Source organism: Ursus maritimus, unplaced genomic scaffold, assembly GCF_017311325.1.
Source record: "Ursus maritimus isolate PB19 unplaced genomic scaffold, ASM1731132v1 scaffold_9, whole genome shotgun sequence".
NCBI classification, from domain to species: domain Eukaryota; kingdom Metazoa; phylum Chordata; class Mammalia; order Carnivora; family Ursidae; genus Ursus; species Ursus maritimus.
Window position 1 is genome coordinate 13,966,583 of NW_024427107.1, and position 23,850 is coordinate 13,990,432.

Consider the following 23,850-nt stretch of genomic DNA (forward strand, 5'->3'; position numbering starts at 1 on the left):
ATTCTCACCTCTAATATCCTGTCTGTCTGTAGCGAGACTGATAAGTAATTATAATTTTAAACATACTGTTCAGTGTGTTTTTCTGTCTTATCTTGAGAAAGGAGAAACAGTAACTCAGCTAATCGCATCTTGTTGCATACAAAAAGATTTCTCTTTTATATAAATAAAACAAATATTTTCCAAAAGTCCTCCCATAGGCCATGGTGTTTTTAGCCTGGGTAAATTTAAGTCATATGCCTTGTTATTGATTGATATTGGGGGATATCAGAGTAAATTATTACCTATTACCCTAGAATACTGACTTTTAAAAATATTTAACGCTTTCTCCCAATGTTTGTTTGTCAGTAGTTACATAGACTCTAATTTACTAATTTGGCACCATAAAAATATTTGATACTAGCTTCCTGTGAATCAACATTTATATTACAAATGTTCTTGTGAAGGATGAAATGCCTCGGTTTTTATAAATGTATATCTTAGGACCCCAAAATTGTTTTCTTTTTCAGATTAATAATTTGTATTGATTATCTCTAACATCTAAAGCCTGTTAGATTGCCTTGTCTTTGTTCATTTATAAATATATAAATATATATATATTATATATATATAAATATAGCCACTTTCAATTTAATAGTTGAACATTATATGTGGGGCATGAATTTACTTCATAATTTTGGGAAAATAATCTAAGAAAAAAATTTGTTTGTCATACTTGGTCATTGCTTATTCAGGCCCAACAAAATAATACATGATCACAAAGAAACTTAGGTAGTTGGGGAAAATCTTCAAGCATTACGTGCACTAAGTTCAGTTCATACCTAATTAGCTACTTTTATCAAAGCTTGGCCACTAGATTGCACACCAAGTTCTACTTTAGGCACTTTACAGTCATGATCTAGATTAATTTTTAAAATAACCATCAAGGTTGCATTATCTTAATTTTAAAATAAAGACACCAGAGCTTAGTGAGATTGCCCAATGTTCCCAATTACCTTGTCTCCAATGTGGGATTTAAGCCAGATCTGACTGTTGTCAGAGACAGCCACTGAGTGGTGTTGGGAATAAGGTGTGCCATCCCTTTCCAGACGGTAGTCCTTGCTGTTGTAACAACATCTCTAGCTGACCAAACACTGTCGTCAAGAAAGAAACCCGGTTATCAGCTTTCTTAGTGGGCCAGACTTGTACCCCCAAAATACAGACCTCTCTGGTGCAACTGGACAGAGCAGGCCCTCCAGGTAGCAGCTCATGTCGGCCTCATCTGCTCAGCCGCAGGTAGAGAAATTGGGAAGGACAGACACCGTAACTGAAAGTATTTCAGGTGAGGCAGTGGATTGGGGGTGGCAGGGGGCAGGGACCATTGCTCCATGGAAACTGGAAACAGCCCCTCTGCCCTCCACCGGCACACATTTCATCCACAGAAGAACAAGATCCAGAATATCACCACATACAAGATCCTGCGCTTTAACACCTAAATTCCACCTGATAGAGAAGCATGGCCCAAAGATTCCAGGCTCTTAACCCACATGGATTCTTTTCCTGTCGACAAGAGAAAGTGAGAGAAGTAAAGGTAGAAATGGCCTCCCCCAGCGCTTCCATATTAAGGCCAAGGTGGAAACGAGGCGGCCTGGCAATAGTGTCCCTTCCAGCCATCCCAGGGCAGGCCTCAGGTGCGCATGCTCGGGAATTCTCTCAGCTGCCCTCTCTTTAGGGTACAGAAAGGGTGTGATGTTGCTGAATAATTATCTCATTCCTCTTCCCAATATCTTATATTACACAGATTTACAAAAACTGGAAACTCTGAGTATATTTGTGTAGCATATCTGGATGTAGAAATAGGTACAGGTGGGTTTCAAGGAGAGCTGATGCAAAACAGAGTAACTCTTTATTAGGTGGCTTCCTGATATAGTTTCGTAGTTGAGGGTAATGCAATTAAGTTTCTGCACCAGTTTAGTACAATTTGTTGTACAGTAGTAGTAATGACTTATCTTAGATAATTTTTAAAAAGATTTTGTTTATTTATTTGACACAGAGAGAGAGCTAGTGAGAGAGAGAGCACAAGCAGGGGGAGGAGCATACAGAGGCAGAGGGAGAAGCAGGTTCCCCGCTGAGCAGGGAGCCCAATGCGGGGCCTGATTCCAGAACCCTAGGATCATGACCTAAGCCGAAGGCAGATACTCAACCAACTGAGCCACTCAGGTGCCCCTAGATAATGTTATTTTGTCTTATTTTTTGTTACTGTTGTTGTTTGCTTGAGTATAATGAAATTTCGTTCAATCTAAAGAGAGCCTGATTTGCTTTTCTAGCCTTTGCGGGGATCAACTTCCAGTCAGTACTAGAACCAACAGTCGCCTGTGCAGATGCCTATACCTTTTATGCTTGGCACCCTGGGAACCTTCCTGGGTGCTCTGTTGGGTCCGCATCTCTGTCACAATCTTACTGGTCAAAGGGATGACTTTATTTAATACAGTCCTTTAGAATGGTCTTAAATGAAACGGCAGTAATTTGGTTGATGGAAATAAAGATCAAATTCAGGGTGTAAAATAAGGTCACAACCATAGGATAACATTACATAAAAAAAGTATGTGTTAAGATTATACCTGGTGTCAGGTAAGAGATGGGAGAATGAAGGCAAGGACAAGCAACGTTTAATATGCAGAAAAGTAATTTGGACACAGTGAAGGAAGAAGAGAAAAGATACTTTGAAATGGAATAAAACAATGTTAGGATATCCTGTGGATAAGAAGTGAAATGCATATAAGTATGACTTCAAAATAGATATTAGTGAAAATAAAGCAACAGGAAAAATGAAAGCAGGTGCCAATCTTTGAGATATACTTGGCAGATTACAATAGGAAATGTGAAATACTAGGTTAGATTTTTAAAACTTATATTACTGAATGCAATATGAAGGTGTGTGTGTGAAGAATATTAGATTCATTTGGGAAGACTATATAGTATCAAAAACACCACAACCATTTTCTCATGTTTTATAAAGTGAAATTGTTATATGGCTCATTCTGTCCCATATGAGATGATTTTTGTTTGGCACATTAATCTCTGGCCCTTTCCTAGTAACAACAACCACGACAAAACATCCACTAGACAACATGATAAAGTTCTACTTAAAGCCCTACAAATGTATTTAGTAGGAAAAAAATTAAGATTGATAAAATACCAAAGCTGCCAAGTATTTCAACATTCTAATAAAATAAGCATGTGAGAAAGTTTGTAGGACAGGTCCATATTTTTGAAAATTGTTATTGCTGAATATTTCCACTCTGCACAGGACACAAGTTTATTGGCAATTATTCCATGATTCCAGAGCAATTCAGAACTAAATAAACATGTAACGTGGAGAAATAAGTTTATTGCAGATTTGTAAAGAGCATTTTGCTAAGTATAACTTTTTAAAAATATGTATAACTGGATGGACATTTTTGTAGTGGAGCGGAGTTCACTTTTAGAGTGAGTTTGCAAGTTTAAGGATAGAACTTAGATAAGTTTTACTATTAATTATAATGGGAAGTTTAAACATTTGAATTGTTTGGGGGAAACTAGCTACATAAACTTCAAAAGTTATCTTGCTTTCTTGGCCACTTCATTATGCAAAGAAAAGCACAAATGTATTATATTCATTGAACCATTAAATGGGGTCCAGCAAGCCATTAAAATTAATAGGTCATCCAGGAACAGGATAGATATAGCAGCAGGAAACAAAAAAAAAGCAAAAACCAACAACAACCATGTTGATTAACTGTCAAAGTATTGCATCTATTTGGTAAGATGAACGGAGAAGCAACTATTTTTGGTAATTGTCTTTCCATTTCCATCATCATATTTCATAGGTGTTGTCATCTTTAGAAGCAGTAGATTAGATTTAAATAAAAATATTCTAATGACTCTCTTCAGAAATACTAAAAATAAAATGTATGACTTAGAGATAAGAAAACCCGATTTCATATTCTGCATGGTCAGTCAGTCTCCTGAACTCAATAGCAGCACAAATCTTCACGTTGACAATGTGCAGAAGTGTTGATTTATTGGCATAAAAGGTTAAGGAAAAGGTTAAGAAAGGTAATTGCAGTGCAGGACCCCATATTCTGTTTCAGTAGAATCTGTGTTCATAGTTCATAGAAAATGTAAATTAAGCATTATTTAGCTAGGAAGTGACACCAGGGTAATACACACTCACGATTTTCTTGAAGGAACCAATGTTGTTCTTATTTATAATATCACTTGATATTCCATCATCGGTGTTTGAAGAAATTCTTTGCTTCATTGGAAATTCTTTCTTTATGGCATCATTTGGTCCAATGAATAGGTTTTGGATAAGAAAAGCATCTTTGTAAATTAGACGTTACTATTTTTGGTAATTGTCTTTCCATTTTTAAAATAATGATTAGGAATTCAAGGATTCAAACTTTACTAGTATCATAGAGGCTTATCAAAAAAAGATGTTATAAAACTTACCAGTTACAGAAGGTCATAAAACCATTAACAATTACCTAAATGATGCATTTATGCCACAGTCACAACTAGATGGGCAACACCAAAATAAGACCTTGGTGTTTATGGGAAAGCACAAACATGCAAACACACACACACATACACACGCTAACACATTCTAACAACAGAATGGACCACAATAGTCTTTAACTTTGTGTATTTTTTATAATATAATGTAAAACCGTTAAAGTATATAGAAGTTAAGGAATATTATTACTCCAGAAGGCTGAAAATTACCAATAAAATATATTGGTAATGTTCTACTGCCAAAACATACTCCTTAATTACTATGGATGAAAAGATGCTATGTTTCAGATCTTATAAAAATTATAGATTAATCTGTAACGTAGGAGCAGTGGTAAAGAATTCATAAACTAGAGATAAAGACAACATATATGTTGTAGTCACAGATTCACGTGGCCAAGAATGCAACAGTGTTTTTTGCAAATGTTAAACTTCAGAATCCAGGTCCCTATTCCCTCTGATGTGGACAGTTTAATCTAATTGGATAAAACTGGCAAATTTAGCAATTTTTGATTAATTCAAAGTTTAAACTCAGCCAGTTCTGAGTTCTCAAACCACCCCCACTCCTCTGTCTGATGGCATCTAAATTCCAGTGTGGAGGCTTGGGACTGTGGCTCAGGGCCCTCAGGGAGAAGGACATCTGGTCTGTGGTCATCCAACATCCTCTGTTGATATTCAGAATGGTATCTTGGAGCTGCTAGTCTTTGCTAAGCTGCCCTATCTTTACTGCATCCACTGCTGGAGATAGCTCACATTGTTTCTTCTAGAATGATGCTTCACTACTCTGTTTCTGGAGTCTTTCTTAGGACACTTATTGTTTTAGTCTTCACCCAGAAATCAAACAGAGGTCTCATCACCAATTAGACTCGTCTTCTTCAAAAGGAAGATCTACACAGGACTTCTTTAATTCTCCTTCTCATCTCACACTTGGACTTTTCCTAGGGGACTGGTAAGATACAAGATCCCTTCTCAGAATCCTCTGTCATTGATAAACCTCTTGCCTGCTTATACTCACTGCCCGCTTGTATCAGTTACCTACTGCTGCATAACAAACCACTCCAAATTAGTGGCTTAAAACAACCCATTTATTCGTCCATGAATAAGCAAGCTCAGCCTGTTTTCTGCTGGTTTTACCTGAGGTCATTTAAGTGACTGTGGGCATATGGAGCCTGAAGTCAGGCTGGTGGACCCAAGGTCAATTTACCCACATATCTGGTGCCTCAGTTAGGATGTCTGGAACAGATGAGAGGCCTGGCTGGACCTCTCTTTATATAGAAAGCTCAACTGCTTTCCATGACCACTCAGGGTCGAAGTGAGTAAAAGCTCAAGCTACCAGGCTGTCTACATGCAACTCGTAGCCATCTTGGTCAAAGCAAACATGAAACTAGCTCAGATTCAGAAGAAGGGAAAATAGCATCCACCTCTTCATGTGAGGATAGGAAAAATTCATACAAACTATCCACACCACGGCTGGCAGAACTTTCTCTCTCTGAGCAGGAAATGAGGTTCTTCGGTCAACATGAATTCTCACCTACTCTTAAATCCTTCATGTTCTTAATATTTTGGAGATTCAAAAAGGCCTAAGCAATTATTTGCTATGGGTCTTGAGGCTTATTTTAGGACAAGAGTTAAAATTTGGTCGCATTTGCATTCTCTCTTTCTCTGAGGAACTACATCTCAGGTTCAGGGGCTCATTTGAATAGCGGATGGGCCATGCTCATGGGAGAGGACAATTTTTATGAACAAATATAAATAACTTATCAGTTAATATTTTACAACTCTTACACATACATGAATATTTTTGCTTCATTTCTTTAAGATGTGGCACATCTTTCGTCTTCCTGTTCTTAGTAAAATGCTTACTTGAAAAAAAGATGCATTATTGAAACATTGCTGAAATTTCACTCATTGCTGTGAGAATCACCTCTGAAACCTCAGATTATAAGAGAAGTTGAAATGTATAAAGGTGTCCCCTTTTGGAGAAGATCACTCTGTTATTCCAGGGGTAGATTTCTGGTCCCCAGAAGGGCCAGGCAGATTTGCTCAGTGCAGGTGGCGCTCACTGGGGGCTTCATTTGGGGTGAAGAGCCTGAAGAAGGCTGAGGCAGGAGGTGATGTATCAGAATAAAATCACAGGGACCCCTAATTTCATTCCTCTCCATATTTAGAGTACAAGCATTTTGAATTGAGCAGCCAACACCTACACTTAAACACATAATCTGAAAGGTCACGATAGATTAAGCTAATTTATCTGCTGTCTCCTTTCTGTCCAATGGGGGAGAATGATTGGAACTAAATGTGTATGTAGTAGAGACCTAACAGTGTGTGGTGTGATAAGGAGAGAAAATACACTTCTACTGAAAAAGATAAGACTCTATGGACTAAGTCTGTACTGCCTAAAATCGCAGCCACTAGCCTTGTGTGGCTATTGAATACTTGAAATTTGACTAGTGAGACTAAGGGACTGAATTTTTTATTTTAGTGGATCTTAATTATCTCAAATTTCAATTTAAAACCAATCAGATGAAATATTTTTTCTATCAATCATAGCTTTACTGTTTTGGTAGACCTATATTCTCTAAAGAGGGAAAATTTAGTATCCAAATTGAGATAAAACACATATCAGATTTTAGAGCCTTAGTATGATAAAAGAATGGAAACGATCTCATTAACAATTTTTATATTGATTAGATGTTGAAATGATAATATATTGAGTTAAATAAAATATATTATTAAAATTAATTTTACCTATTTCTTTTTACCTTTTTAATGTTCTACGAGGAGATTTGAAATTACTATGCGGCTCACATTGTATTTCTGTTCAACTCCCCTGGAGCAGACTCTTCAAGTTAAAACTGCAACATCATTTATGTGTCCTGGATATTATTATTATTATTATTATTATTATTTAAAAATAGAAATTTCACTTTTTGTTTTATTGTCTTAAGGGTTTAAATTTTATTTTGATTTATGGTAATAACAATTTATTGACAACCTACTTTGTATTAAGTCCTTTATAAAGTATCTGGAATGTGTTGTCCCTATAAGGTAGATTTTATAATCCCAATTTTACATGTGAGTAAACTAAAGGACATACACGGTAAGAATTTAAAAATAGAAATTTCACTTTTTGTTTTATTGTCTTAAGGGTTTAAATTTTATTTTGATTTATGGTAATAACAATTTATTGACAACCTACTTTGTATTAAGTCCTTTATAAAGTATCTGGAATGTGTTGTCCCTATAAGGTAGATTTTATAATCCCAATTTTACATGTGAGTAAACTAAAGGACATACACGGTAAGAAAGATTTCATTGCAATCAGAGGAAGAATACCGATTCTTCCTCTGGAGTCAGATAGACTCCAGAATTTGCCAGATTTGCTTTTCTTGGTTAAAATTCTTCTATTAATCCATAGTTTGTGCATTTAATTCAGTATTCATTAGATACTCCAGAGGAGACAGATAATGCAAAGGTGCTGAGGCTACAATGGGTGTACTGACTTGGAAAAAGAGAAAGAATGCCAGTGGCTTAAGAGTTTTGTGCAAAGAGAAATGAGATTGGCAGGGACTCAATTGCATAAGGTCAAGGTTGTATTTGATTCTAAATGACCCAAGTCCTTGAGAGTCATTGACCAGAAGAGTGACATAATCTGATACACATTTTAAAGGACTACCCTGGCCTGTTTGTAAAGAATCCTTGTAAAGGGTCAATATGAGAGTCAGAAAGGCCACTCAAGAGGTGTTTTTACCATTGTCAGGAGTGAAGTGAGGACTTGAGGACTACTACAGAACAGTTGAGGAATATGTTCTTGAAGTAAAATTAACGGAATCTGCTAATGAGAGTTATTAAATGAATTAAATTGCTTTTTCCCATCTTGCTGAAAATTTAACTCCTGAATTTATTGGTTCGAGCATTTCAACATCTATTTTTAAAGGCTAAATGGTATATAGTACATAGAATTAAGGAGAAGTACATGAGAAATACAGGAGTATGTCAGATGCTTTGGCAAGAAATCTCAACAAAATGAAAAAACTAGGAATCTGGGCTGGATCTGGAATAAAGACATGGAGTTCAAAGGTGTGTACCATCAGTCATTCACCTATTATTATTATTATTGTTGTTATTGTTGTTGTTATCTAGCACTGTGCTAAGAATGGAAATGCGACAAATAAGAAAATGGAAAGAGTTCCTTACTCATGTGACACATTCATATGCGTTTTGGAGTGACTTTAGTGAATTCCATATGTGGTGCATGTCAGGCTGTGATGAAGCTCTGTTGGATTTTGTACTTTCTTATTTACTTGTTGAGATGAGGCACTGGGTGATGGTGGGTAGGAATTCTCTAGTGTCATCATGCAGGCCAGTATTCTCTTCTGGTTGAAGAGCTCTTTAGTTAGTCCTCTGCTTGCTGAGAGCAATGAAAATGATTCTGGGCCAGTGTAACATCACCAGTTCACCCAATGAATTCTTCAATTTACTCAGTCAATAAATGAATGAGTATTTTTTATTCAAGAGTGTTATTCCATTGTATGAATATACCCTTTTGTTTCTCTGCTCACCGCTTGATGGACATTTAGATTGTTTCCTGTTTGAAGCTATTGGAGATATTCTTTGGATTGTTCTAGAGGATTCATCTTAAAACTCCCAGCTCATGAATGCCATTTCTAGCCCGGTGATGGGTATTAAGGAGGGCATGTATTGCCTGGAGCACTGGGTATTATACGCAAACAATGAATCGTGGAACATTACATCAAAAACTAATTCTGTACTGTATGGTGACTAACATAACATAATAAAAAATTTAAAAAAAGAATGCCATTTCTATGAAGAGTGGCATCCTTTACCATTTTCAGAATTTTAGAGTTTCACATGGATGCCACTGGCCTTGTTGTTCTGAAGATACTGATCTTTACTACCATCTTGACATGTAATTAAAGTAGAAAATAAACTTTATCATCCCATCTGTACCTTTAATTACCTATTTCCTTAAAAAAAACACAGAGCTTCTAAAATTCACACTTTGTTGTTTTTGCAGAGCGAGGATATGATAGTATCAGAGATATTTTGTTTAAATTAAAGCATTTCTATCATGAAGTATGTAGTTCTTTTTCCTCAGGAGCACAAACTGCTCTGGGCAATAACTCATTCAGATCTTCAAATTCTGTGGAGGGTTGTAGGTGATAAGTAGTATATCCAATTTACAGGGAGGACAATTGAAATAGAGTGATGTGGAAAATTGCTCTGAGTCACTGAGCACAGCTCTAATGGAACTCAGAGTGGAATCAGGGTCTCTCAACTCCCAATTAGTTCTCTATACACTAGATCACACTACCTGCGCCCTCAGTCCTTGGCAAATAGATGATAAATTTTATATAAAGCTAACTCTCAGTTACCTACAGTTATCTACAGATCCTGGTTTACAGTCATATCATTGATCTCTAGCCGGTTATGGGGTGTCTGCCAGCATCCTCAGGTCAGCTGTCTCATTGCTACTGTGCAGAGGCAGGAGGAAGGGCAAATAGGAAGGCAGCGATGGAAGCAGAAAGATCTCGCGTGTGGGAAACACATAACCTAGAAAGTTTGGGGAAACAGGATAATGGTTGCAGAGTTGAATGGTGAGAATTATACTGCCCTCGATTTGTGCAGATGGATGCAAATTGAAATGACATTCCATCCTTATATATCATTTCCTGCATATCCATGGAGATTAAGTAAACATAAGGGCGAATCTAGACCACCACATAAATGAGGAGCCTTTGAAGCTAGAGCTTTCAGCGTTCCTCAAGGGTCCTGCCCTTCCAGTGCACAGGCAGATTTCACATGAACTGTCGAATCTCTGATATCAAGGAAATGACAAACCTGTAGGAATATAATAGTCATGTAAAGATTTCCAGACAGGAATGGTGACAATTAAAACAAATATGTCACAAAATTCAAAAGGAAAATTATTTCAAATTCTTAAATTTCACCTAAGTAGTAATTTGGTCATGGTGCCTTGGAGAAATAAACTGAAGTATGGTCACGGTTAGCAGAAGGAACAATTACTATGTTGTTTTATTTATTATTTGTTTATTTTGATTTCTCAGTGATTTCTAATGCATCTTCTTGAAGATCAGAGTTCGTTGTGCAGGTTAATAATAGAAATCATAGCCGTAGTTTATATGGGATAAAGCTCCTCAACTTTATTTTTTCTTCCTATTGCCTGGAGAAATTTAAATTACTTTTTTTCAGAAGATGAACTTAAGAAACATATATTCATTTTTGAAATTTATTTAGACAAGTGATGATTGTATAAAAAGGGAGAATGGAAAATATGGTAAGTGTTGAAGAAAATATAAATGGCGTATGTGATCTCTGAAAGGGGTTTCCTGTAAGATTCTGCTCGACTGGGAAGGCGTGTGTCTCATGAATTGCTGTATTCCAGCACCCAGTTCGTGCTTTGTCCACAGACAGCTCTCAATCAATATCTGTTGATGGTCTAAATGAACGATGTAGAAAATCCAATTTCAGTGACTTGCAGAATGCAAAGGATGTGAAGAACTAGAGAAAGTAAGCATAGGCGTATCATGTAAGGTGTTTCAAGTACAGAGGAAATAAGAACTGTCTCATAGATATAAGAGCTTTTTTAGCATTGTCAGAAGCTGAGAAAAAAGTTCTAATATAGCAAAGCCAGCCAATGGTATAGGAGAGAGGGGAGTAATATATAGGATAAGATTCCTGAACACATAGGAGGGGATGGGACCCCAAGCAGAAGCAGCAGGTTAGTCTCAGATGAGAGGAGCGAGATTTCTTCTGTTCATTCAGAAGTGAGGGGGAAAGGGAGCTCATAATTAAGGCTGGACAGTCGGGAGAGGTCCTCTATGGTGGATGCTATCTTTTCTACAAATTAACTCTTCTGTGGACAGTGACTGGAATTATCAACTGTAGAGATGTGGAGAAAGCCATGGATAAGAAGAGCGTGAGTTCCTGGTGGCATAGTCACCGAGCTGTGGGCGTTCTGGTGGCCATTGCAGCAGGAGGGCCCAAGGATGGAAAAGGAGATCATGGTCCATAGAACCATCTCGTCAAGTGGGTCGTTCCACAGTCCCTGAAATCGCCTAGATGGTGGCAGGACTTGGGTGGAGACAAAGTCAAAGGACCAGTAGTAGATTCTTCAGTAAAGGAGGGAAGTGACAGGGAAGTAGATAGCAAAGACAAGGAGAGTGGCATTAGCCATGTGGCCTAAACTGAATGCAGACTCAAACAATTTAAATAGACAAGATCAGATCATGAGCCAACAAAACCTCTCACTAACAACTGTGATAAATCTGGCTTTAGATTTTCTTGGTTATAAATGCTTATCTTTTTAGTCAATTTCTCCTTGTATAAGGGCAAGTACATGAGAAAAAAATCCCACAGGAATATTTCTAATTGTGCAATAGTTTGCTTTCAAATTCGAAAGGGAATCTAAGCTAGAGTTATTTGCACAAATCTAAAATAAGGATTTTCAAAAGTGTAGATTGATTAATGTAAGCACCAACTGTATTCCTGTTTATGTGCCTTTTATAGTAAAATAAATTATTGTACACATATACCCTGAATGTTGTCTTGGAATCCACATTTCATTATTTATCTAAAGCTTTTTGGGAAATGCAATTGCAAATATTAATATTAAAAGTTATTTTGGTTTCTCTCTCTTTAGTAACCCTATGATATTATCTCTATAAATACAGCTTTAAGTTGGCTGTTTCTTTTTCAATTATTTAGGGAGGTAAATGAAGAAAAAAAATTATAGATATTTTCTGTATTTTCAAGTGTGATTTAATTAATCTTCACAGTCGCTAAACCAGAAATAGAATGATCGCTTCAAAGTTTACAAATGCGCTAGGTCAGTATATTCAACAAAAGTTTTACAGGAGTCCCAGAAATACCTGCATTCCAGTGAACTCAAGTTCTTCAATCCTTGGAGAACCATATTTGCATTTTTGCATTGCTAATTTTGGTAATATGAAAATATTTTGCATTGATAAGGACATTTACTAATGCAAAACAGACTTCTGCCCTGGTTTTACGCGGCTTTAATATTAATAACAATATGCCTGAGATTATACCACATTTCAGTGTCAGTACAATTGGTGGGTGGAAAAAATGTGAATAAATTATTCACGTACAAACATGAGCAGTCTTGTTTTTCAAAAGCTGGTCATTGGGGAATCACAGTATAGGTGAGAGAAAAACCGAATAGGATGCAGCCGCAAACAGAAAAGGGCGCACAAGTTCATTTTGCAAGTAGTGCACATTGCTAACTTGTATGTGGGCATCCTTAATACGGAGTCAGTTTCAGTGTTAAATCTCACAGACGTTTAAATAAATAAATTACAGGGGCGCCTGGGTGACTCAGTCGATTAAGCATCTGCCTTCAGCTCAGATCATGATCCCAGCGTCCTGGGATCGAGTCCCTCATCGGGCTCCCTGCTCCGTGGAGAGCCTGCTTCTCCCTCTCCCTTTGCCTGTCGCTCTGCCTACTTGGGCTCTCTCTTTCTCTCTCTGTCAAATAAATAAATAAAATCTTAAAAAATAAAGAAACAAGTAAATTTCAAAGAGTAAAGTCTAACAGCCAAAGATCAGTTTTAACCTATGCTATTCAGTAAATATTCAGTGCCTGCTATGTGCCGGGCACTGTGCAAAGTGCTGATGGCACAATCAAGGGCCAGCCCCAGCTGCCAGCTACCGCTGGAAGAGCTTCCAGGTGATTCTACTCCCTAACATGTGTATGTGTTATAGTTCAGTCAGTTGGGCTTACAAAACTGAATTTGAAAAAAAGAATCAAGTTATTTAATTAATATACTTGTAAAGATGGGCAACTCGATTATAAACACTTTCCAAAACATGTGAGTTATCTGGATCAATTTTACAGATTCTCAAATCTTAGTTTTGATTTTCTTTTGAAATAATCATGATCTCTCTACTTGATATGCCTATGCTCACAGCATCTTGTACGTGGTAGGAGTTCTATAAGTACTGTTAAAAGAAGGAGGAAAAAAGTGAAGAATGGACAAATGTTGCATATTTATATTCTAAAATATTCATCTCTGAGAAATATGTGGTTTATGCAAAGAGAAGACAAAGTAAAAATATCTAAAAGTAAAAATACCCAAGAATAAAATATAATTCCTGAAAATTCTGAAGGAATGAACGGTCTGACAGAATCATGCTGATGTTCTTTTCTGAAATATGGTTTAGCATGTCTGAATTACATTTCCCCTGAACAAAAGAGAAAAAATAATACTGAGCCCTTTTTATAAAGGCACAATATAAAAATTGGGACTAATTTATAACTGAAATAGTCCTACCTGGGGCGGGGGGAAGAATGGGCTTCTGAGCTTTGTGAAAAGACTTTAAAGAAAAAAAAATATATGTAAAGAAAGATTTACATTTGACACTCCACTTACCTCTCTGACTAACACTGAGTGATTATATCATTCATTCAGGGAGTAAGTTTGACCATACAATTCTCCCGTTCAGCACTAAACCTCCCTACCCTTAACCCACAGCATCACTCCATGAGGTTACGTTTTTTATTTCTATTAAAATGTAATTGAAAATGTCGCTTAGGTCCAACTGGCTGAATTCAGGTTCCAAGATTTTGTCTCTAATTTGATAATATGAGTTCCCAAAGTAAAACCCATCTAGAGCTCTACATTTCCTTATAAGAATGTCCACACTCTTCACGAGACTTATGCAGCCCTGGGGGATCTACCCTCTAGCCTCAAATCTGGTTTCTCTGTCCCCAAGATGGCCATATTGCTGCTTCTCTTACAGTGTTACAACAGGCTCAGCTTCTTTTTAACTCTGGGCCTTGGTGTTTTATAGTCTATGTTCCTGGAAAGCTTTTTCCTACACTCTCCACCTGGCTGACTCCTCCCTACATTTCACTTCACCCTTTACTTCCTTAGGGAAAAAATAAGTAGATCCTGAGAGTTGAGGCCAGATATTGTGTCTTTTTACTTACTTCTGAATTCCCAACTGCTAACACTATTACTGGCCTGTATTAATTATTCATTCATTCATTTACTTACCCATTTAATAGTTATATGTTGAACATCTCCTAAAAGCTACTCATTGTTGTAGGCATGGGGAATACAATAGTAAATTAAAGTTCCTTCCTCGTGGATATAGTAAGGGACAGTCAAGACAAGATAAATTCAGAGTGGTTAATGCTATCAAGAAATAAATCAAAAGGAAGGTAAGATGCTCACAGGCTTTAATTCGAGCTGCTCCTTATATAAAGGAGATAGCCATGTGAGGCTGTGAATATAGGGCATTCTAGTAAGCAGTAATAGCTTGTGCAAAGGCCCTGAGATATATAAGCTAAGCATAGTCAAAGGACAAAAGCCAGCCAGTCACTGGAGCAGAATGACAAAACAGGTCATGAGGTCAGAGAGTGGGCAGGAGATAGTTCAATTGGGATGTTACAGGTCATGGCACCGTGTTTTGATTTCATGTGAATTGCTTTTGGAAACCTTTGGAGAATTCTGAGCATGATCTGATTTTTGCTTTAATAAAATCACTCTTGTTGTTACTTAGAGAATGAAAAATAGGGAGATGAAAGCAGAAACAGAGAAGTTGGGAAGAGGGCTGTTACAGCAGTCCAGACAAGATAGATGTATGGCTTTGACTAGGTTAGCAACGAGAAATGACTGGATTCAGGATCTAGGAGGAGATAGAGTTGGCAAGACTTTAGAATAGATTGAAGGTGAAAGGTGATTGAAAAAAGGGACTTTACCAACACTTCGACTGAATTTTGTTGTTTTAATTAAAGAATCATTCATAAAGAAAAACTTGGGTTTTAGAAGCCTGCAAAGATATTTCACTTGTAATAATTATGTCTGCAATAATTATAAGGGAAATGTTAATACCTGAAACTTCCAAATACACATTATATAAGTTTCTCCTAAAATTTACTAGTGTAAGGCTCTGCTTGTGGGACTGTCTCCAGAATTATCATTGGTTAATCAGTATTTATTAGTGTTTATTAAGGACAAAGACTCACATTAAACTTTAAATTAAAGTTTTAACCTGCCTGTTAGTAGTTTTGTAAGCTGATGCTTGTAGCAGCTCTCTGCCTCTTTCCTGATCTATAAAACAGGGGTAATAGTAGAAACTTTCTTCATATATTAGTGTGGGAATCACAGGAGTTCATATATGTAAATCGCTTAGAAACCTGGCATATAATTAGTACTCAAAAGTGTTTGTTACTTTATTATTATCTACCTTGGACAGAACTTTGGTGACCTATAGTGATAACAATATTTTTTATACTTGAAGATTAATGTCTGTACTTCTTATAAAATGTTCCTACATTTATAAAGATTATTTATTTATTTGACAGAGAGAGAGAAAGAGAGAGAGAGAGATTACAAGCAGGGGGAGCAGGAAAAGGAGAAGCAGGCTCCCGGCAGAGCAGGGAGTCCAATCCAGGGCTCGATTCCAGGACCCTGGGATCATGACGTGAGCCGAAGGCAGCCACTTAACTGACTGAGCCACCCAGGCGCCCCAAATGTTGGTACATTTATAAGAGTGGTTGCATTACCACTCTTTTATATCAAGTCCTGTCTCCTATTTCACTGGGAACTTTCCTTCATAGCTCCATTCCCTCCCCTCCTTAACATGGAAACATGCTAAAGACTGGAGGATGGACTGGGTTGAATGGAGTCCTTGAATGGAGTGGGTTGAAAAAGCAGCTTCAGAGTGACTCCACATACATGCATTTGGGAAGACAGAAGCTCTGTGAAACCCCTTGAAGATTAGGGTCATGAAGGAACCCAACAGCCACATGGACGAGCCTTCACTTTACTTGCAGCAAATACCACAGTGAAAAGTAGAGGATGCATTCTTTCACCCTGTTGATGTCACAAGCCATGTGGTCCAGTGTCAGAGAAGTGCCCATGATGAAAATTACACAGCCCACCGCCAAAAGAGAATGACAGATAACTAGTATTTCCTGTATGTTTTCCTTTTTTTAAAATCTGAGTTCCTCTTACCTGATACCTCACATCTCTCCTTTTAACCCCTTACACCCCAGAAATACCCTCTTCCCTTATTCAGTTCTGCACTTTTTTCTTGTTCTTTAGTCCCTCACTCTTTCTTCTTGTTTCTGAACACAACTTTGAAAGAATAATTCCAACAGTGGTTGGACTTTTCTCAGAAGTTGGGAAAGGAGAAGAAACTAAAGCTATGTTTGTCTTTAGTGGACAAGGAGAGGGAATGGCAAGGAAAAAAATACATACACTTATTCGTTATTTACTGTTTCCATAACCTGTAAAACTCAGTGGCTGAAAACCATACACATTTGTTATCTCAGAGCGTAGGTGAGGAATCTTTCACAAGATGCCACCCTGGGCTAAGGTCTCATCTGAAGGCATACAGAGGATCTGTTTCCATGCTCGTGAGGTTGTTGGCAGAGTTTCAGTTCCTCAGAGGCTGTTGGACATGGGACTCAGTTCCTAGTTGGCTGTTGCCTTGAGGCCACCCTCAGATTCTCGTCGTGTGAGCCTCCCAAACATGGCACTTGCTTCATTAACGCAAGCAAGGAAAAGAGTCTGCTAAGAGGACAGAAGTCAAAATCTTATGTATGGGACTCACAAAAATGATTTCCCATTCCTTTTGCCATATGCTGTTGGTTAGGAGCAAGTCACTAAGCTAGACTGTAGTCAAGGGCAGGGGATTACACAAAGGTATGACTATAGAAGGCTGGGACTTGGGGAGCCATTTGAGAGTCTGCTGGCCACAATTATTAATTTTAATTTGGTCACAGAAGAATAAGAACTTTATAGCCTTTTCTTCTTCTTTCCTAAAGTTACTCCCTAACCTTAATTTTGGCTTTTTCTGTTTAGTGTATGTGGTGTGTCTGCTGTGGCCTCAGTTTCGTTTCTCTGGCCCAATTGCCTATTGATTTTTCCCACCCTCAGGTTAATTATAATTAGCTCATGGCTGCTTCCAGCCTGCCTTTGAATATTCCCTACTGGTTGAAGTAATCCTATAGATCAGGTTATATATATTTATATATTTATAATTACAACTCTTTCACTCTTTCATCTGTTCTTCTAAATCATGGATCACCCAACTTCTTTGCCATTTCTTTTCTGTTTTTCCTAACTATAACCTCCTCCCTTTTTTCTCTGCCTTAATCTTGCCCATGTTTTAAGTCTAAATTCACATGTTCTTGATGACTCTTTGTCTCTTTATAAGCTCCTTAATTTCTCCCTTATCTTAACTAACAAAGTATTAATAATTTATACCATACAAAGTTATCGCTTGACTGTAAATTATTTTGAACCAGTATCCAATTGTTTGAAATTTATGAGTCTCCTTTCTCTAATAAGTTCTTTGATCAATATTGCTCACTGCAGTATAACCAAGGATGATTTATATTAGTTACCAATAATGTTTAATGAAATATAGTTCCAGAGTCTTTCTTAGGGAAGTCATGTCTTATACTTAGTCTCTATCCTCAATGCCTAACAGTTGGCTGAATACATACAAGGTATTCAGTAAATGCTTATTGACCTGATAAGGGCAACTTTTAAATATTTAAGGTATGTAAATAATTTCATTGAATATATTTTCAACATCTTAAAATGTAGAAGGCTGTACTTTACTAGAATTAGTGTCTACTGCAATGTATAGACCATATGCAAACCCTTAAGAGAGACCCTGCATAAATTTAAGAAACACATAAAATTTATATGATGCCCAAGATTTTTTTCCCAAACACAGGAAATTAAAATTGTAAGTTATTCACGATAAAAGCTAAATATTTCCTTAAAACAAAAGAAAAATAGGATGCTTTAGTCACTCTCACTTTAAAACAGCATTAATTTATATTCTAAGACTGTTGTTCCCCAGTTTCTGGGCTCTAAACTTTGCTCAAACACTGGCCCTGTGATAGAACTTGTAACTATAATGTTAAAGTCTTATATTTTAAAATATCGTATTTGTACACATTTTTAAATTTAAAAATATTTTTAACGAATTTCCACTAATTTAGACAAAGACCTTTAAGCACAATAAATATTTAAGAATTTTCTTCTTCCTAGTATTTATTCTTTAACTCTACATCTGTAAAGGGGAATTATATTTTTCCTAAATTTGTATGTGATCATGCAAATAAAATAGACCACTTTATTTTTCCATGTGTATTTTTCTGGGAAAAGGTCAATGAAAAATATTCATTTAGAATAAGTCTCAAGTGGTGTTCCAATTATTTTTTGTTGTCAGTAAGATACAAACAGTTTCCTTTATCATAATTTAGTTAACCACATGGCTGATGCTGTAATCACAGACTATCTTAGTACATTCAGGATATTATAGCAAAAATATCACAAACTAAGTAGCTTATAAAAAAACAGAAATTCATTTCTCACAGTTCTGGAGACTGGAAGTCCAAGATCAAGGTGCTGGCAGATTTGGTGTCTGGTGAGAACCCATTTTCTGTTTCATAGACGGCACCTTTTCTCTGTGTCTTCAGATGCTGGAAAGGTACGGGAGCTCTATGGGGTCTCTTTTATAAGAACACTAATCCCGATCACGAGGACTCCACCCTCAATACTTAAGCACCTCCTATAGGCCCCACCTTCTTTTTTTTTTTTTTTTTTTAAAGATTTTTGTTTATTTATTTGACAGAGAGAGACAGCCAGCGAGAGAGGGAACACAAGCAGGGGGAGTGGGAGAGGGAAAAGCAGGCTCCCAGTGGAGGAGCCTGATGTGGGGCTCGATCCCATAACGCTGGGATCATGCCCTGAGCCAAAGGCAGAAGCTTAACAACTGAGCCACCCAGGCGCCGCTATAGACCCCACCTTCTAACACTATCATTTTGAGGGGTGGATTTCAACATATGAATTTTGGGAGACATAAATATTCAGAACATGCCATTGAATAAGTTCAAATGTTTGTAATAAGCTAGATATATTAAGATGAAACATTTACAATAGTTTCTCTATGCAGGTTTCAACTGGAACGATTTTTAAATATTGCTTTTTACTGATTTTCAAGATAGTACATGGTTATTACAGAAAAAAGGAAATGATAGGAGATATTAACAGAGAAAAAATAAAAGGCACAGGTAATATCACCACTCAGAGATAATTAATTAATATTTTCATATAGTCCTCCCTTTTTCTATGTGTATATATGTGTGTGTGCATTTTTCTTACTTGCAAAAAAAATGGGATCACAGAGATAGGTTTTTTTTTTATTAACTTAACATTGTATTGAATTTATTATCCAGTAACAGTTTTCAAAAATATAATGTGTAGTGGCTATATTATAGTCTATCATATATTTATCTACCATAAATTTTTATGTATCATAGTTTATGTACCATGTTTTATGGTACATAATTTATGTACCATATTTATCATACTATTTATGAGGCCATATATGTATCATATGTACCATAGTTTATTATCTTTTTTAGATATTTTGATTGTTTCCCATTTTTTTTAAGATAATGAAACTTTGAACATAGCTCTAGGTATTCATTACATTATTCATCACAATAGATTTCCCCAGTGGAACCACGGTCTCTTAAGACTCTTGATAAACACTTTCAAAAAATCATTTTAAAGACTGTACAAGTATATATGTGTGTCTAGGACCAATAAGTATATTTGTGCATTTATGTTAATAGCAATGTGCACTGCACCACTCACACAAACTTTGACTGCTCCTACCTGCAAAGTATGAGTATACACGTCTCACTTACTGTCACCAATATTAAATGTAATCACTTTTAAAAATAGTGGCACTACAAAAGATGAAAAAAACATTGAGCATTTTTTAAGGATCAATCGCATTTAGCAGACACTAAATGTGGTGTAGATAAGGTAGACGTTGGTTTTACTCTTACTCAAAGGTCTAGAGGTAGGCTCATATGAGGGGGCTCATATCTGGTAGTTGGGTTCTTCTTCACAATGTTTTCCAAAGACTCTTGCTATTGTAATTATGCTTCTCCACCACAGCATTTTACTGCCATCCACTTGGTCTAAGATAGTACATCACCATAATCACCATGTTCCAAAAAGCATGATGGAGGGAAGTGAAAAGAAGAAAGGGGAGGCAGAGCTTTCCTTCCCTTCAAGGATACAGTGCAGAATTTGCTTTAAAACTTCTGCACATAGCTTATTAATCAGCACTGAGTCACCTGGCCAAACGTGCTAGAGAAATTGGAAAATATAGCGTTTATTTTGGCCTATTCTAGACCCAGCTAGAAATGAGTAATTGAGAGAAAAGAGAAGAACAGTTTTGAAGGATGCTCTTCCTGTGACACACAAAGAATCTTAAATTTACAATGTGCTTGATTATTCCGGAGGTTGACATTTTTTCATACATTTATAAACTTTCTTCTTTGAATTCCACGTTAGTGCCCTCTGCTAATTTTTCCATTGGATTAGTTTTTTGGTAAGATTCTTGTTAAATTAGTATTCATCACATTCATTTCTTCATGTATTTTTATAATGATTTTGATTTATTGGAGGCTTACAAAGGGTTATGTGGTGAAAACGCACAATGACAATTTTATTGCTCTTATACTTAGGAAGTTTCCCCATTCCTCAGGATTACATTAATCAATACTTTACTGTAGAATTTCAAGAATTAACTTTCACTTGTAATTCTATTTTTATCTGCAGAAGTTTTTGTTTGTTGGCTTTTTGGTTTTGGTTTTTTGGAAATGCTAAGAAAAGAAATATCTAACTTGAGGCCTTTTTAATGAAAAATTAGTGGTTTTTCTTTACTAATTTGAAAAATAATTTATTTGACATTATATTGAAAATTTATGTGTTATGTTCTTCTGCAGTCTAGCATCTCTTTAAAGGTTGTCAGTTCTATTTTGTTGCCCTCTCCCAGACTGATTTTCAGCCAGGATATGTGAGTATGGAGTATTCTAGCAAGATCCATTCAGAATGTTTGGAGTGACTATCACATCGCTATCAAATATTTTGCCTATCACTCTTGTTCTTTAGATTTTGCTTGAGTCTCACACTCTAGGTTTTCTATCTTAATGGAATAATAAATATTTGTTTGGTAGTTGACACTTCAAACGTTTTCTTAGCTTTTCTTATTTGTTCTCTTAGATTTGTTTGGTCAAAGTTTTAAACAGCTAATTTGCTTTTGTTTGGGATTGTATTAAAATGTTAAGCAAACTGGAGGGGTTGGTTGATTTTATAATATTCTGCCCTTTTACTTATAGGCATGGGTCTATATTCTTTAGTGTCTTATTGAAATCTTATAGTTTTTTAAAATGTACATCAAGCAGATTTCTTTTACAATAATTTTTAATATTTTATATTTTTATTACTATGGGGAATCAAATATTTTCCTAATATAACTCTAGCAAGAAATGTTACTGATGCATCCATCTTTTACATGACACTTTACTGAATCATCATGCTAATTGAAATAGTTTCTCAATCAATTGTCTTGATTACACATTCTATTTTTTCCTTTAATGAAACTTGATCTGTTATTTCTGTTATAAGTCTTCAAACATTGGCCAGAACTTCCAAAAAAGTGATTAATAATCTATCTTCCAAATATCTATCTGCCAAATTTTGTTCCAATTTGAATGGGAATCCCTCTAATATTTCACAGATTTCTGGGTGTGGAGGGAAATATATCCTTAAACTTATGATTCGATAGATCTGGTATATATACAGAGATAGTGAAAAGGAACTAGATTATGTAGACATAAAAGAATCCATTGGATGGATCACAACCAAAATTAATAAACTTTGAAAGTTTTCAAGAGAATTACATTCGACAATACAAAGGCAAGAAAAATGAAGTTTTGATAAGCTGTATTATGGATTAATGATGTATTTAACATTTGGAATTAGAGTTTACTGGTGCCTATGTTGCAGCATAACTTTTACTTTTATATATAGTTTTACTTTTACATATATATGTGTATGTATATATATATGCACATATGCATATATGTGTATATATATATATATACACACACACAGATGTATACATATCTATACCTCAAAACTAGGAAAAATTGTATGGAAAAAGGTTTTTTGTTTAAATTAGTATATGTTATAATAAAGTTGATATGATCATTTTGCTATTACTTCTAAAAATCATTTATACAAAGATTTAAAATACAAAAAAAAAAAAAAAAAAAAAAAAAAAAAAAAAAAAAAAAAAAAAAAAAAAAGCCTAGGACTATCCTTCCTGGCTATACTGAGAGTTAAATAAGCTCTGAAATATTTCTATCATTTGCCATTTAAACTGAGTAATGGTGAGGGTGGGAGAAAATGGGGAGAAAAATTATTCAGTGATATTGTTCTTATGATGCTTTATTCCAAGTTGTAATCACTTAACAAAATGTGCGGTACGGCTATTAGCAACAATTCTACTGCACGTGGCAGAAACTCTGAAGATTTGATAAGAGCAGTCAAGGAAACATGAACAATGATTTTACTCTGCTAGTGATTTTTGGCAAACTGGATTCAATTAAGCACAATAAATACCTCTTCAACTGGCCTTACAAAGCCTTCAGAGGATGTGAACATGCCTAAAAAGAACTGTATTCCATGAAATCGCTGATTGTTCCTTTTGAATGAGGACCTTAGCCAGCGGTCAATATTTAAGTACAATGTATGAAATGTTACCTGCTTTCAGTTAAAGATAACATGAAATATCAGGGAACGTTAGGAAACAAATGATATACAGGTATTATTTTAGCATTAATGACTTGTAAATACTATCAGAGTGGAAATTTGGACACTGAGGAGGGCATTTAGCCAGAATACTTTCAAGTCAATGATGCAACGTGTAGTGTTCATATGTAGTGTCATTAGGACCAAGTGTTTGGAATCTCACAGGTTTGGGGTTGAATCTTAGGCAAATATCTCACCTGTCTAAATCCCAGTTGACTCATCTGTGAATTAGGAATTACTTAGAAATATTATCTATTTCTGCCTCTTTAGCTTGTGAAACTTGAGATGATAGGTTATGTGTGTGTGTGTGTGTGTGACAGAAAGACAGAGACAGAGAATCAGAAAAATCTGGATCATAGCAACACTAAATACATGATGTTTCTTCATCATTATCATCAACATCAGCATGATCAACTTTGTAGAGTCATGAAGTTGCTGAGCATCTTGGCCAGCCATATTTTTATTTTGTAATGTAGTGATTAGTGATACATGAAAAGCTAATACAATATTCTAATATTAACTCTACTTAGAATCTACTCTTCCAAAACCTTTCAGTTTTTATTGTAGGTTACATCACAGATGATTTCAAGCCTCAGTTTTGCAGTGAGGC